A 17,387-nucleotide genomic window follows, 5' to 3' on the forward strand; every position below is an offset into this window, starting at 1 on the left:
AGTCGACTAAATCAACAGTAGATTTAGTCGACTAAAATCTTATGATATTTAGTCGACTAAAACTAGACAAAAACTAAAACATTTCAGGTGACATGGACAGGAAACATGACTAAAACTAAATAGAATTTTGTTCAAAAGACCATGACTAAAACGAAATCAGAATTTGCTGTCAAAATCAACACTGGCTGGAGGGAGGTACCATAGTTAGCAGGATGAGTACGAGACCTGTACCATCCTATTGTAATTTGTCCATTCTTCAGCTCCCCATAATTAGGAGGATGTGGAGTTCAATGGGTTACAGAGCATACTCTGTGCTGAATAGACAAGACGTGTTGACAAGTCTGTAATGTCAAGGCCCATTTCTTGTGTTTCAAATATGACGCAGTATGATGCTCAAAGGGCGTATTATAAAGGCATGTACTTCCTGATGTGGAACTCACTTTGATGCAACGTCTGTACCTTGAATCAACTCACTGCAGCCACTTTAATGAACCCATGCCTCAGCGAGGATCCTTGTCTCTGTACTGGTTTCCTGAAATCACTTCTCTTCAATATTTGGTGAACCCGATCTGCTCGCCTGTAACAGAAAGGATCATCTTTCCCATTGCTGCTTCTGGGGCATGTGAACCTGGCTGGACTGAATCAACCCAGTGGTACCCATAGCAGAGAGAGAGGTAAGCGAAGCCTTTTTCATTACGAATCTGCTGTGACTTAATGTGAATGATCTGTCTGTTTAGGTTTGTGGTGACGAGCAGACTGTGGTGGAAAGTGACTAAGTACATGTACTCAATACTGTACTTAAGTAAAATTTTGAGGTATTTGTAGTTTAATTGAGTATTTCCAATTTCCAGAACTTTTACTTCTACTCCACTACATCTCAGAGGCAAATATTGTACTTTTACTCCAATACAATTATTTGAAAACTTTAGTTACTAGTTACTTTGCAGATATAAATGATTATATTATAAAACATAACCACTTTAGCCCTGTTTAATATATAGGCTATTTGAAAATAGCAGATCTACAAGCTCACAACGCGTCGCATCCCGACGTGTTGTGAGCTTGTAGGTCAGCTATTTTCAAACATTTCAGTACTTTTACTTTTGGTACTTTAAGTACATGTCGTGTAATTTAGGTACCATGATGCGGCTCACCAGGCCTAGCTGCTTAAAAGAAGTGTAGAGGAGAAGAGAGACGTCCGGACTATGTTCCATGTTCATTCATTTATTCCATAATGAACAAACAGCATCATAGCAACAGCAGAATGAGCCGAAGCTCCCCCCAGCCTCACGGCGTGTGAGACAGTACTTTTATTTTCAAGGCTTTGTCAAATATCGTATATTGGACCCTAAGCTGCTTATTTATTGACCATTACAAACAAATCTGAACCATATACTAAGAATGTTAGGATTGCTTCATTAAGTTTAAGTTTGTTTACAGTTAGATTTGTTGCAGACAGGCAGTCTGCACTCTGCATAGGCTAAATCAAGTACACTCTGCCTGGTGGGAATTGCAATTGACATTGCCTTTCCCCTTAACCTGAAAGACACAGGGTCTCTAGGCCATTGTCTCCACTCCCTTCCTTCCTGCACATGCACTTGCAAATCAAATCAACAGATGTTCCCTGATCTTCGTCTAGGTGGGGGTCTCACCTCCACACATACATGGAACCTCCAATGTGAGCTACAGACTAGTGTATAAAAAGTGGACTGAAAAATGTAACTCTGTCCCACTACCCACGCCGTGAGGCTGAGGGAGAGGGTCCCTGGAAACTTCGCTGTGCTGTTTGTTACTGAATAAATGGTGATTCTGAACGAGTCCGGACGTCTTCTCCACTTTATTACAACCAGTGGGCCTGGTAACTTTCCACATTTCTATGCTTCAATATACCACATACATTTTGATACCAATGCTTTTGTACTTTTACTCAAGTACATTTTGAACACCAGACTTTGGCCAACTCACACTGGTATTTTCCCCTGCAGGGCCTCACACACACACACACACGCACACGCACGCACACACGCTCACACGCACGTATGCACACACATTCTCACGCACACTTATGCACGCACGCACGCATGCTCACTTATTGTACTGCCCACATCGGCCATCTCTCCCTCTCTCACACACACACACACACACACACACACACACACACACACACACACACACACACACACACACCTGCCCTGGGGTTCTTTCCCTCCTCCCTTCTCTTCACCTCCGTGCCACAGTCCATACGTTACCCTTCACCCTGCTGACTGGTAGGGTGAAGGGTGGCCAGACATGATCAGGAAGGAGGGGGCTCGACCAAAGGGACTTAAAACACATAACGAGGAGATATTATATTTAACCAGTATTGAACGGAGCTTGTGAGCACTGCCTGCAAAAAAATACTGAACTGTAAGTTCCTATGCTGTTTGTAACCTGCCTGCACGATCTACATGGACTGGTGTCTTTCCAGCGATACACCTGGTGAAACAGGATCCTATGTCTACAGGTATCCACTTCAGGATGCATCTAAACGGTAAGCACACACCGTGACTTGGCTCTCACACAGTGGCATTGTGAAAGAGTGACTCTGGGTATTTTTTTATAACGTTTCCTTTCTGTAGCTGCAGCTGCAGAAATGACAGAGTATTTCCATATTGCAGTATTGATACTTTTAAAAATGTGGTTTCTTTTCCCACCACTGCGTGTCAGTGTAGTCTGTCTTACAGTAGCCAAACCTCTCACAGCTGTTATGTCTCTTCTGCCTGCTATGCAGGATGAGATGGGACACTGAGAGAGACGATATTATGATGTCACTGTTGCAACACCCAACAGAGATTCATGTGCACAAACACACACACACACACACACACACACACACACACACACACACACACACACACACACACACACACATTATAGCCCAAGTATGACTTTGCACACACAAGGCGGTTTCTCTCATCATGCTCACATTATTGTTTCAAACAATGTGAGCATGATGATAGAGAAACCGCGTGTGTGTGTGTGTGTGTGTGTGTGTGTGTGTGTGTGTGTGTGTGTGTGTGTGTGTGTGTGTGTGTGTGTGTGTGTGTGTGTGTGTGTGTGTGTGTGTGTGTGTGTGTGTGTGTGTGTGTGTGTGTGTGTGTGTGTGTGTGTGAGAGTGAACATGAGTGGGAGGACCGTTTTGGTATTTGCATTCCAAGGTTGTTGTCTTTATCTCGTCACAGACACTCAACTCATTGAACCTTAAATGACCCCATGCCTGTTGCCCCTCTTCAAGCCCCTACAGATGCTATAGAACTCTACTCTTTAGATTGATCACTGGCCTAATCTCAATGAAAACAAGGCCTGCTGGTCCTCTCTCTGTGGAACCAGACCAACACTGTTCTTGATTCAGAACAATATTCCTAAAATGTCCTGATGATACGAGGAAGTCTACATGTGAAGTGCATTGTAGATGATTTATTCCATGAATGTGGGGCACAAACAACTAAAAGCGATCTTTATTCAGAGTTGGAAGTTGACCAGCGGATGAACTCTGATCTGTTTATTTTAGCCACGGTCCTGCGGCTCCTGACTTAATGCACTGTCACTTGACTTCCTGTTCTTGTGAAGTAGTACTATACGTCAGGGGTGGGCAACTTTGTTGATGTAGAGGGCCATTATATTTCCACACTCACTCCAGAGGGCCACATTGCATAATACTGTCGGGCAGACACCTCTTATCTCCATATTTTAACTGTTTTATCGTAATTAATGCTGTACTTCACCATTCTATGTCACACAAAAATAGCATATCTACAAGCTCAAAACGCGTCGCAGTGCGACGCGTTTTGAGCTTGTAGATCTGCTATTTTTGCTCTTTTTGAACCAAGTACAGTACAAGTTTTCTAAGTATTGAGGGTTTACTGTGGTTAACTGTGTTAAGATGAATCCAACACAACGCTACACAAGTCTATGAGAAGTTAACTATTACGAAATCTATGAAAAAGTTTAATCATGCAGCACGATTAATATTTATACAATATGTAGTGGGGGTCCCTGCTTCATCTCTATCAGCTATGGGGGTCCCTAGTTGGCCTGAAAAACGTTGAAGACCCCTGCTGTAAGCAAAGAGAGTTGGGGGGTGGGCAGTGGTGTAAAGTAACTAAGTACATAATACTCAAGTAGGCTACTGTACTTAAGAACACATTTTAGGTATTTTAGCTTTCTTCAGTATTTACAATGTTCAATAGTTTTACTTCTACTCCACTACATCTCTGAGGGATATATTGTGCTTTTACTCCACTACAATTACATGAAAACGTTAGTTACTAGTTACTTGATTAACACATTTAAACCACTTCAGCCCAATTTATATCCCGGCCATTTGAAAATAGCAGATCTACAAGCTCACAATGAGTGGTGATGCTACCATTGTGAGCTTGTAGATCAGCTTTTTTCAAAATATTTTTAATACATTTTGAACCTCTACATTCTGCACAATGTAGTACTTTCTACTTTTGGTAGGATACTTTAAGTACCTTTTGATACCAAGTAGACTCTCTTACATAATCCTCAAAAAATAATATACATATAGATAATACAAAAGTAAAAACTGCCTTGTTGACTATCTATTTTGTACTTTTACTGAGGTAAATTTTGAATTCCGGACTTTTACTTGCAACAGAGTAGCTATTTCTACATTGTGGTATTGATACTTTTAAGTAGAACAAAAAAGTTAATACTTTTTCCAACACTAGGAGGTGTGTGTGTGTGTGTGTGTGTGTGTGTGTGTGTGTGTGTGCGTGCGTGCGTGCGTGTGGGGGGGGGGGGGGGGGTTGGTGGGGGGTGGGCACAGCCAGGCTCCTCCTCGGTCGATCGATCCCTCTTCCTCCTCAAGTCACAGAAAACAGTCAAACCGTTACGTTTGTTTACACAGTGATGTATTCTGGATACATGATGGAGATGGTCCGTTTGAATTAATAGAGAGCAAAAGGAACGAGCAGTATTATGGTATTAGTTTGATCAGTGAACATCGTTTAAAAGAGTTTCCTCTGATGATCATCTTCGGATCTTCCTGTCGGATCCTTTAAGAAAGTAGCCTATACTTTGTCCTCCGGATCACTTTGGTTGGATTTCTGCAGCATGTCTTTTCCAGGGCTGTTATCAGGTAGGCCAACAGATAAGATATATACAAAATAATAAGATAACATCTGGAGAGAGAGGGAGACTCCTGTTATTGAACAAACACTCTATATCAGTGGTTCTCAAACGTTTTCATGTCAAGGACCCCCCACAATGTTATGTATTTGGCCGTGGACCCCCATCTCAAAATGTTTTGTTCCAGGGACCCCCAGAAGCAAAGATTTGTTCGCTTTAAACAAACATATATAGACCAATTATTTGTTTTACTAACATTGAGACTGGCCGCACAGGTGATTGTTTCACGCAATCAATTCTCAACCTGTTGTGTTTTGCACCCTGAGGCAAGACCTGGGATGTTGGTTGTCTAGGGCAGGGGTTCTCAAACTTTTTCATGTCAAGGACCCCCAAATTGACACTTAGCCCGCGGACCCCCATTTCAAAAGATATGCCAGGGACCCCCATAATAGAACCCCCCAGTTTGATGCATTAGGGCTACGGACCCCCATCTAATGGCATTTCTATCACTTGAACCCCAATTTATATTGTAAAACCTATGTCAATTTAACTCTGAGAGTGTACAAATGGTACCAAGTGGACCCGTCAGGGTCCATTTGGTTCCATTTGTACACTCTCAGAGTTACAGACCAATAGGGTCCATTTGGTGCCTAATCTACCATTTAGCTGGGGACCCCCTGGAACTCCCTCAAGGACCCCTGGGGGTCCCCGGACCCCACTTTGAGAATCAATGGTCTAGGAAGTTGACAACCGCAAATGGTTGAATTTGGCGGAAGTACCGCCCAAGGAAATGACGTTGATGCTTTACAAATCTGTTTAACATTCTCCGTGAATGAAACGAGTGTTGTGATTGGTCAAACAGTATCGTTTCCGGGGGAAACGGAAATCCTGTCCACTCAGGACTTCCTAGACACTCGCTGCTTGACTTTAGGTCCTGACCAGGCTCTTCTTTTCACAGATGAGTGAGGCTGCATGGGACCGAGGTTAGTTGTTTTGGGGTTTCGCTGATTTCAGCACACCCCAACCCCCTCTTGTGTGTTGGCTATAGCTGTAGTATACAACTCTCGTAGACGTATTTATGATTCTGGCCGAACGCCATTTTTTCACCCTCGTTTACTTTCTGTTTACATTTAGTGTAATTCCGGGTTTCACCGGATGCGCCCCCTCACTACCCGTCACTACCGCCCATTGGGAACTTCCGACAGAATCGGCCACAAACGGCATTAAAACACTTCTTTATTGAAAGATATGGATTATTACATTACACTACTACCGCGTAGAAGTAGTTAACATTCGGGGCTTTGGGGTAAGTATTGGTTATTTTCAACAGCTTGTAGAAAAAGATCGATGAACTCGGAATCAGAGGATTAAAGTTGATGAGTAGTTGCTTAGTTTTATTTAGCTTCCATCATTGTTACTTTCAAGAAGGAGACAGTCCGTGGTCAAAACTTGGAAGATCTTCAGGGTGTGTCTGTCTCTCGAAGACAGCTCGTAGTCTGCTTATATACTGTTTAGATCTAATCTAATAACCTGCATAATGCAATTGTATGTATGTTATACAAGGGATGATCTCATGGCTACTGCCTTGCACATGTTTAGGTAATCTAATAACCTGCATAATGCAATTGTATGTATGTTATACAAGGGATGATCTCATGGCTACTGCCTTGCACATGTTTAGGTCACATGTTGAAAGTGGGAGACATACATTGTATTCTATATATCCTGACTAGCTTTATTTACACACAATTGGCTTTCTTCCAAGTGCCTTTCTCATAACATGCACTGTTGTAAAATATCCTATATAAGCACCTTTATTTTCAATGTGTACACGTTTGGAGTATCTGAGGGGCATAGTGCAGAAAGTCCATGTTGCCATGGGGCGTGAACCCTACAATTCTCGTAGATTGAAAACGTCAGAATCATAAATACGTCTACGAGAGTTGTATTCTACAGCTAAGCACACCCCAACCCCCTCTTGTGTGTTGGCTAGTGAGGCGCGTCCTAGCGAGACCTGACAGAATGGGTTTCATCATTGCGCGCATACTGGTTCTTATCAGTGTGACGTCGTCTGTTAATGGGTCTATATACAAAGATTTTCACAAATTTTCCACAATGTTTAGAACAATAGCAGATCTACAAGCTCTTGTATCTGCTATTCTTGAATAGACAAAGTATACAATAATGGTTGGTTAAAATGATTGTGACGCATTCACTTTTTGCAGGGGACCCCCTGGTACCCCGCCAAGGACCCCTGAGGGTCCCTGGACCCCCACTTTGAGAACATTACTGTCAGAATATCTTTATTTTAACCTTTTAACAAAAAAAAACATTTTGTTTTAAACAATACATATCACTTACATTTAATGCCCTGCTAAAGTAGCCAAAATAGCCAACGTTTTTTTGAGGTTGTAGATCTGCTATTTCTGAATTTTAATCCTTAAAAGTAATAGTTATGGACACATGAGGTTTCTATCTGACAGACATCAACATGATATGCATTGCATTAGAAAGGTTTCGCATCTCTGTTGGTTTGTGAGGAGATACTGCCACCCCATGGACATAATGAGTAATAGCAGGCACATCACATTACCTTTCATAGTAGTTAACAACTATCACTTTGTTCATATGATCCAAAACCAGTGGTGTAAAGTAACTTTAGTACTCAAGTACTGTACTTAAAGGTACATTTTGCTGATTTTGCATCAAACCCCTATTTTTATCTAGGTCTAGGACCCATAAACATGATCCTGGTGTGTTTTTTGTGTTTTATCTGTATTTTTAGATTTGTATCCATATCCTCAGAGACTGAGTCATTTGACTCATAGTCTCTTTATCTCACCTTATTTCCTGACTACAATGTAGACCACACCCCCACGCAGCCTCCCCTCCCCACAAGGAAGGGCAGTGCCCCAAAGCATTATGGTCAGTGTAGTAATGCAGCAGTCCAGTCAAACCCCAGTCAAACACACAGACTTCTATATTTTTCTGGCCATAGGGTGCAAATTTCAAATTTTCCTACTGTTATCTACTACAAATATTATTAACATTGAGTTTTCAATTTTCGGGTATTTTTTTTATACTTTACTCGAGTATTTCCAATTTTCACTACTTTCACGCCACAACATCTCAAAGGAAAATATTGTACTTTTTACTCCACTACAATTATTTGAAAACGTTACTAGTGTAGGAGCAAGTAAGGTTTGAAACATGGTTTAATATATGGTAGAAACAGTAGAGACAGAGAAACATCTGGATATTCTGTTAGGGAGGAGGACCACAGATGTGTGAGGAAGACAGATAGAGAGAGAGAGAGAGAGAGAAGGAAGAGAGGACAGATGATCATTCCAAAGTAGGCGCCTAGGCGGAGAGATCACACTAATTATTCCCAGGGTTGTGAAGGAAAGAGGGGGCTAGGATGAGGACAATTGAAAAGCCCATACTAGCATGAATGAAATAATAGCAGAAGTGGGGGTAAAACTAGGGGAGAGGTGGGTTCGATGTCAAGCGAAGCCGTCCAAAATGTCAAGGAGAGATTAGCCAAAAGATTGAGATAAATATTTTTCAATAAGAGAGAGATCGAGTTGTTGTAAATGAGAATTTTATTGAATAAAACATTTGGGCGATTAGACTCCGTTAACATTTATCGTACATATGCAACGTACATACATGTATAAGATATGCTTGATAGGGAGAAACCCCCCCCATACATAAGTATGAGATATGTTTTTAATAGGGAGAATCCCCGGAGTCTAGACGCTGGTGGTGGCAGTGCAGGGAACCTCCTTCCTTCTTAACTCTAGACGATTGAGACATGGTGGAGTTTGGGGATGGAGGTGGGTTGCTTATTGCATGCTGGAAAGAGACTGACCAGTGTCAGAGTAACCTCGCATCACCAGTCTTTCCACCTCGGAGGAAAGCCTGGTCTGCGTTACTAAAGACCCATATGATCCGGTCTAGGCCACGCCTACTGAAAGAAAAAAAAAATCCTCTTTCCGGATTCTGCCCATCCGGTTTTGCGGTGCCGCTTTGTTTTGGTTCCCCAATCCCTATTTAAATGGAATAGAATTTCCCCGTGGGATAATACGGATAATACAGACGCTAAATAGTCTCCGGAAAGTACACTCACATTTATATTTAAAAAATAAGCTAAACTACGCCGCATCAAGGATTTCATAGGACGGACCTATTTTGGGGTGAGACGTCTTTCCGGTTTGTCGCGATCCGGTCCGCTCCCGACCGGATCATATACCCGAAAAGGAACGCTGCCCAGGCTAGTGTCAGAGGCAGTGATATTTAAAGGCGGAGTCCAACTGCCTGATTGGCTGACTGCAGATTGGCAGATTGACTGCAGATTGGCTAGAAGTGCACGCACGCTTAGCTGTAAATGACAACTCTGTGATCTTCTTTCTTGAATTTGCGCTTAGAGCTACATTTGTGTGCTTTCTGTGTTCCTCTCAGAGTTAGGAAAGAACAAATGTTGTGTGATAATGACACATGACCCCTCAGAGAAGTGGGGAGACAGGGAGGTGCCCCAAGTCAGGAAGGAGGGGGACATAGATTCTGGGGGCCCCTGAAACGATATATAAGGGGCACGCAGAGGAGAGAGGAGAAGGAATTCGGACCACATAATAGCTGCTTATGCTGCCTGCTTATCTTCTGATGCTGTGAACTTTTCTTCTATAATAAACCTTTGTATGATGTAACTTTCACGACTGGACGTACGTTCTTATACCAACACACCTGAAGTGATGATGATGGAGGACCTCTAATTACCTACACTAGTTAATTTGCAGATTTTGATTATTTTTACAAAACCAATTCAGACCTACATATTCTTTGGCAATTTAAAAAAAGCAGATCTGCAAGCTCACAACGCATCACAAAGCGACACATTGTGAGCTTGTAGATCGGCTATTTTCAAAAGATTTGTATACATTTGAAAACTTACTTGAAACGGGACCTTCTGCAAAATGAGTACTTTCACTTTTGGTACTTTAAGTACATTTTGATATCATACTTTTACTCAAGTACATTTTGAATTCCGGACTTTTACTTGTAACAAGAGTGTTTCTACATTTCAATATTGATACTTTTTCCACCACTGGTTTTAAATGTCACTGACTGTCAGTCACACGTGCGTGTTTTTTTTGTCTTTGCAGGTCCCCGTTCTGCAGGTCTGCTGTGTAGAGCGACACCATGTCAGTGATTTCAAGCGACATCTGATCTGTCAGAAACATCACCTGGTATGTAACAACAACTATTAATACAGGACATTATATCTATATGATCTGTCAGAGACATCATCGGGTATGTATGTAATAATAACAATTAATAGAGGACATCATTATCTGGAGACAAACTGCGTTTGTAAGTTTTTAGCAAAGGGTTCTGCTGAGTGAACTGAAGCTCTATTCTGGAGCATGCCCGTTGGATACAGCACTGTAAAATGCAAGGTCTATTTGAATAAAATGCTGTATCTAACTATATAAGTAATATGTAGTGTAGTTTATTTAGTGTATTTTGCATCCTATGAACACACATCTATGTAGAGCAGTGGTTTTCAACCACTTCAGGCCACGACCCCCCAAAATAATCATATTTGAACTGGGGACCCCACAAAATAATCACATTTGAACTGGGGACCCACAAAATAATCACATTTGAACTGGGGACCCCACAAAATAATCACATTTGAACTGGGGTCCCCACATTATAATCACATTTGAACTGGGGACCCCCCAAAATAATCACATTTGAACTGGGGACCCCACAAAATAATCACATTTGAACTGGGGACCCCACCCCACCCTGACAAGCACTTGGAATTCTAGGAGTTCAGGCATTACATTTAGTTTGACTCGGTTCCACTGATAAATATGCGAGGCGTTGTGAGCTTGTAGATCAGCTTTTTTCAAAAATGTTGCCTCTTTCTTTGAGGTATTAGATGTCCTTAAATTGTCACTTTACTGTCATCTTGGGACCCCCAAAGAAATCATGTGGGGATCCCCCTGGGGGTCCCGACCCACAGGTTGAGAACCACTGATGTAGAGAAGTGTAGTTAGCATCCATTTGAACGCATGTGATCAGGAGGTTTTAGACTTAGGTCATTGGAATGCTATTGCTTAGTACAAAAATAGCAATGCAACATCATACATGTGACATAAATGCAGAATATACACAGACACCAAAGATGGAAACTTTGAAGAGGAACAGACTGTGTGTGTGTGTGTGTGTGTGTGTGTGTGGGGGGGGGTAATTTAGTGATTAATTATCATTAAATGTCATGAATATCAATGAAATTATATATCACCAGTTTACCTGTCAGGTATCAGTCTCATAAACTCTGAAGGATTTTGAATTCTTGGCCGAGGCAGGGTCATAGATCATCCAACAATATACAAAAGACAAACATGTTTTATTTCTAATCAAGGAAGTTTATTAACGCAAAGGCATAAGCCATAGGCAATATTAATGTTCCAATACAGCCATACAAGATGTCATTTCTGCTGTGGTCCCTGATTAGAACTTTATGTGCTAAAAATGGTATACTAATTGTTGTGAGCTCCTAGACAGAAAGAGATAGAAAGAGGGGAAGGTAGGTGAGAGGGCTGAAAATAAATAGAGACAGTAGTTAAAGAGCCCTGTCAATAAGTCAATAAGCCTAATACACATACACTCCTATTGCCGTTGCACATCCATCAGATGATGGGAACAGACCTGTGATTGACAGGGGTCACTTCTCAAGTAGCGTTCTGGGGCTGTTGGTATTTGTCGCCTGCCTCACTGCCTGCCTGCCTGGCTTTCTTCGACACTCCTTAAGTGCCAGCAAATCTTCACTGTTAACAACAGTCGACTTTATGCTGGGTAGACCAACTTTTCTTCGACACTCCTCAAGTGCCAGCAAGTCTTCACTGTTAACAACAGCCGTCTTTTATTCTTCTTTAGAGTCTATATTCTTCACGAAAGAGAGATTGTAGGTGATACTTTCTCTCTTGACTTTTGACTTTCCACTTTCCACTTTCAACTTTCCACTGTCCACTTTTGACTTTCCACTGTTGTGGTGAAAGGCACAGCTTTGATTCCTTTGCAGTAGATGAATGCAATATTTAATGACTTGAAAATGTCAATGAATCTTGTAGTTCCCATTCAAATTGAACAAAACAAGAATACACCTAACTGGCACTAAGACAAGAGAAGGGGAGGATTTTGGCATACAAACATAGATAAAACCAGACAAGACGAGACCTAGACTAGACTTTTATTCTCATGTGAAATACCATGTGAAACTCAATCCTCTCCCTGTCATTGGCTGAAACACAGGAAGGTATGTTTAGAAAGAAAGGGGGGGAAGAAGAGAAATCTGAGCCCACAACAACAACTAATTAACTCAACCTAAAGTGTATTCTCTTACAAGGATTTATTCATTATATTATCGATATTCTCCCATTGTAACTTAGTGTCACGCATCTGGTTCCTATTTAAAAAGAATATTGGAAATTATTGGAAGTATAATGAATAATGAATAATAATAATCAGATGATAATATAAATGTACCTTCATGCATAAGTGAAAATATGATAAACAGTTGTACTTAATCATACTTGAATGTTACAAATATAACAGCACGCTTACACAGTAGGACACGTAATAACCACTTGTTTAACACATTGAGTGCCAGGGGTTTTTCAAAACAGGGTACCTCCAGTGCCTGGAATTTTAACCATTTTTGGACCTTTTTCAAGTAGTCACAAAACATTTTCAGTGATCACCGTCCTCACGGTGATCCCCTCATTACACACATAGAGGTCTCGTACAATCCGGGGAAAAAGATTAAAAACATTCGGTAATCCGTTCCATAGTTGCAGCCAGTTGAAAATAGTCGAAAATACATCGTAAAAACAAAAAGTACACAGGAGCCGAGATACAGGCTTTTGAAGTCATAACTCAACCAGGAGGTGGATTGGAGTCTAAATCTTTGTAAAATGATATCTCCTGGTGCTGTGAAGGAAAAAAAATTTTTTTTTTTTTTTTTCTTCATATTTTCCCCCAAAAACGGCCATAACCGTTTTTGACACACCATGTTAGGATTATGAAAAACGGTCCGGACCGTTTTGGGCACTCAATTTGTTAATATGGATTCATAACTATGAACGTATGAAAAGAACTCTGCCTCCAATCTTTGAGGAGTGCTTGAGGATCGATGATCTCAAGGTCATAGGTCGCAGGCCATTTGTTTGGAAGCGGAGCTCTCCCTGTGACAGCCAACTGTTACAGACTGCAAATTATGGCATTATTTCCAGTCAAATTTGTCCCAAGTTTGTGTCCTGATATCATGGTTCCATGTCAGCAACATTGTCAATCCTAGCCAGTGGGTCTAGGAAACTTTGTGTGTGTGTGTGTGCACATCAGTATATCTGTGCGTGTGGGTGTGCGTGCGGCGCACGTAGACTGCAGGATGTGTGTAAACAGAGCTGTTTGGGGCATTTGACCTCTGGGGTCAACGGCTCCTTCTTCATGCTTGTAGAGTTGTGTTCATATGCATCAGCAAAAATTAAGATCCAGTTTGGATCGGTGAATGGTTTGATCATAGTGGAATATTCAATTGATAAACCCCCCTCCCAAAAGTTTGTGTGTGTGTGACTTTTACTTGCAACAGAGTAGCTATTTCTACATTGTGGTATTGATACTTTTAAGTAAAACAAAAAAGTTAATACTTTTTCCAACACTAGGAGGTGTGTGTGTGTGTGTGTGTGTGTGTGTGCGCTCACGCTCCAACATAATTCGAGCCTCTGCCTTGGGTCGCACTCAATATCGAACGCAGTGGGGGTAACATGCATCTCGTCTACCCTTTTCAGTGGTGGAGAACGCTGGATTTAAACATTTTATCAGCGTTCTAGAACCATGTTACAAAGTGCCATGCAGATGCGTATTTGAGCACAAGTGTGTTGCCTGCGATGTATGAGAAATGAAGGCAAGAGAAGAGTTACTGAAGGGCTGAGCCATGTAGAATTGATTGTTTGCCTAGAACGGTGTCTAGCCAGGGCCCGCAAACTTTGGGAAACAAATCAGAACCTGTTTGTTAACTAACCTTCTTAAAGAAGAAACTGAAAATGTCAATGACAGTTGATGAAACCCAAAGTTTATATTATTTGTATTAATATGTGTGGTATCTTGAGTCTGGCCTTGGAGAGGATGGTGGCTATGAAAATGAGCGAGTCAGTCAGGCAAAAGTGAGGTTACAATAAAAATAGGGTTTATTGAAGAAAAAGGTTACATGGTCAGTCTAACGGGTTGTCTCTCACTAGTACATCCTAGCAAGGTTCTCGTGGTAAGGCTCTGGGGCTATTGTCCTGTCTGAGGTACTTATATGTTGTTCATGTATGTGTATATATGTGCTCTCACTGTCCACATGTGTGGGGGGTAAGATGTCCGTGCGTGAGGAAGAGGCGCATACATGTGTGCGTGAGTGTGTGTGTATTAGACAAACGTGCATGGATGGAGATAGCAGTATTTGTCCCTATAGACCCCTTAACAGACGACGTCATACTGGCTGCGTGCAGCCAGTATGCGCGCAACGAAACCCATTATATCAGGTCTCGTTAGGACGCGTCTCACTAGCCAACGCACACAAGAGGGGGTTGGGGTGTGCTGAAACCAGTGCACCCCGAAACAGGTTGGGAATTGATTGCGTGAAACAATCACCTGTGCGTCCAGGCTCAATGTTAGTAAACAAATAATTGGTCTATAAGGCCTTGGAGTGAGCCTGTGCGTGCATACATGTGTCGTGCATGTACGTACTCTTAATGTAAATCATGTAGTGTTGTCTGCTTTATGGGTAGATGTGTGTGTGTGTGTCCTAACTTATATAAGATACTGTGTGTGTGTGTGTATATGTGGGTGCGTGATACGTGCGTGTGGGTGTGTGTGTATGTTAATGTTTGGGGGGTCATCAATCTGTCTAGGAATGTGTATCTGCATGTGTGTGCTTGGGAGTGGGTCTGTGTGTGTGTGTGTGTGTGTGTGTGTATGTGAGGGGCCTGAAATGAGTATGTGTGTGTGTGTGTGTGTGTGTGTGTGTGTGTGTGTTGTATGTGTGTCCTCAGATACGACAATGTTAAATGTTTTATTATTCTATATTCTCATTTGTTATCTATAATTATTATTCAAATAAGTTATTTATTGAGAAACAAATGTTTTTCTTTACAAATTAAGAGTCAATAGCCTTGTAAGAGCCGTTTGGGCCATTTCTATGATTGTTGTTAATTGATGTTGTCACCGCAGGGCTTGGTCAAGGCCAAGTTGCCTAGGTACTTAACAGGGCTGTAATCAGCAGCAGGTGTTGACAGTGGCAGAGGCAAACAGTTTTCGACTGTTACATGAGAGCTAGAGGTCTGTGTGCGACTGTTTATTGATTTATGTATTTGTTTAACGTATGCTAAAGTGATTGGCACGACTACGCTACCAAGAATAAATATATCTTGTTTATGAACTCAATGGACACTTGTGGACATCAGTTTGTATGGAGCCAACGTCAGAACTCCCTCGGCAACCAGTATAGTGCCAAAAGTATAGGACTCTTGACACTACACTCAGTAGCACCCACGTATAGGACTTGGGCGCTACAAGCCTAATCATTTATATTAAATTAAACCTGTCCTACTGTATGTCTCTCCTACACTGTCTTCCTGTTAGCTGTCCTACTGTCTGTCTCCTACATTGTCTTCCTGTTAGCTGTCCTACTGTCTGTCTCTCCTACACTGTCTCCCTGTTAGCTGTCCTACTGTCTGTCTCTCCTACACTGTCTCCCTGTTAGCTGTCCTACTGTCTGTCTCTCCTACACTGTCTCCTTCTCCTTGAGAAAGAGAGCAAAAAGGATAAAACATTTTTGACTCCCTGTACAGATTGTTCAAACCGATATTGCACAATGTACTGTATACTACAAGGTCTGCACATTATGACTTATTGTATGTTTTATTATTATGTTGATGTTTCTATTGCTGCTATAGTATTTAGCGATGCTGTCGGGCAAAAACCTCATATCTCCATATTTCAACTTTTAAATGATTTTTCGTAAATGAATGCCCTACTTCATCATACTCCAGTGTCACACAACAATAGCAAAACAGACCAAACTACAACACACAAAGCGTCACATCGTGACATTGTGTTTAAATGTGTATTTCAGTACAGTATAGTTTAAATGTCTAATTTGTATTTCTGTCTTCCTCCCTCCTATCTCTGTTGTTCTCTTAGGTGGTTAAAGCTCGCCATCTAGTGGACAATTTGTGGAATCTCAGACTGTAAATCACAGGTATGTTCTTATGCTACATTTAGATATTTGTACAAATCTTCTTCAAACAAGCCTGATTAGTTGATGTGTGTGTGTGTTCTATCTAATGTAATATTATGGATACAGTACCAGTATGTAATGAGTGTGGATTTTCTTTCATTGACCTATGTGTCTGCTAATCCAAAACAAATCCTGACATCCATATTTTGGGCCTGTCATTATAGGTGCAAACGTTGGTGCGTAACTTAACTAATTATTAACTAAAGCTTGTGTTTAGTCTCTTCACACCCAAAGCTTTAAGAGAATCAAGCTGAGATGTAATAACACCCTCTGTTTGGACCAGGTATCAGCCATGGGGAAAGGAGGAAAGATAAGGAAACTTATATTGCGTACTCTGGAGGACCTGCCTAAAGATGAGTTCAGTAGGTTCAAGTGGTATCTGCAACAGCCTAGTAACGTTGAAGAAGGCCTCCCGCTGATCCCAAGGAGCCACCTGGGCGCTGACAGGAGGAAGACTGTTGATCTCATCATCCAGTTCTACAACAGTAGAAAAGGAGCTCAGATCGTGGTGAATGTTCTGAAGAAGATCGACAGGAAAGATCTACTGAAGAGGTTTTTAAATATACCCAACGTCCTACATGAGGTACTGTGCACTGTCCATAAAATGAACACAATGGTTGTTGTGTCTGAAAGTATAGTCACTAGTTCAGTAAACACACTGATGTACGCGAGCACAACTCTGCGTCACACACGCACAACTCTGCCACACACACACACACACACACACACACACACACACACACACACACACACACACACACACACACATGCTAAAGCACACACACGCTAAAGCAGATAAAAGGTTAAAAGTATGCAAATGGTGAAGAAGTGCATAAAAATACCAACACACAATTATAGGGGTGTGACAACTTCTTGGTATAAGGCAATAAACACTATG

General features: G+C 41.5%; 1 long non-coding RNA gene across 1 annotated transcript; it reads left to right on the forward strand.

Moving 5' to 3' along the window:
- Nucleotides 1-463: 463 nt before the first annotated feature.
- LOC311062477 lies at nt 464-16,939 on the forward strand. The gene is made up of 4 exons (XR_014602502.1): nt 464-674; nt 10,314-10,382; nt 16,393-16,450; nt 16,773-16,939. It is a non-coding gene; the product is annotated as an uncharacterized lncRNA (long non-coding RNA).
- Nucleotides 16,940-17,387: the final 448 nt, after the last annotated feature.

The sequence above is a fragment of the Gymnoscopelus microlampas genome (genome assembly GCF_963454915.1).
Source record: "Gymnoscopelus microlampas genome assembly, chromosome: 15".
Lineage (NCBI taxonomy): Eukaryota > Metazoa > Chordata > Actinopteri > Myctophiformes > Myctophidae > Gymnoscopelus > Gymnoscopelus microlampas.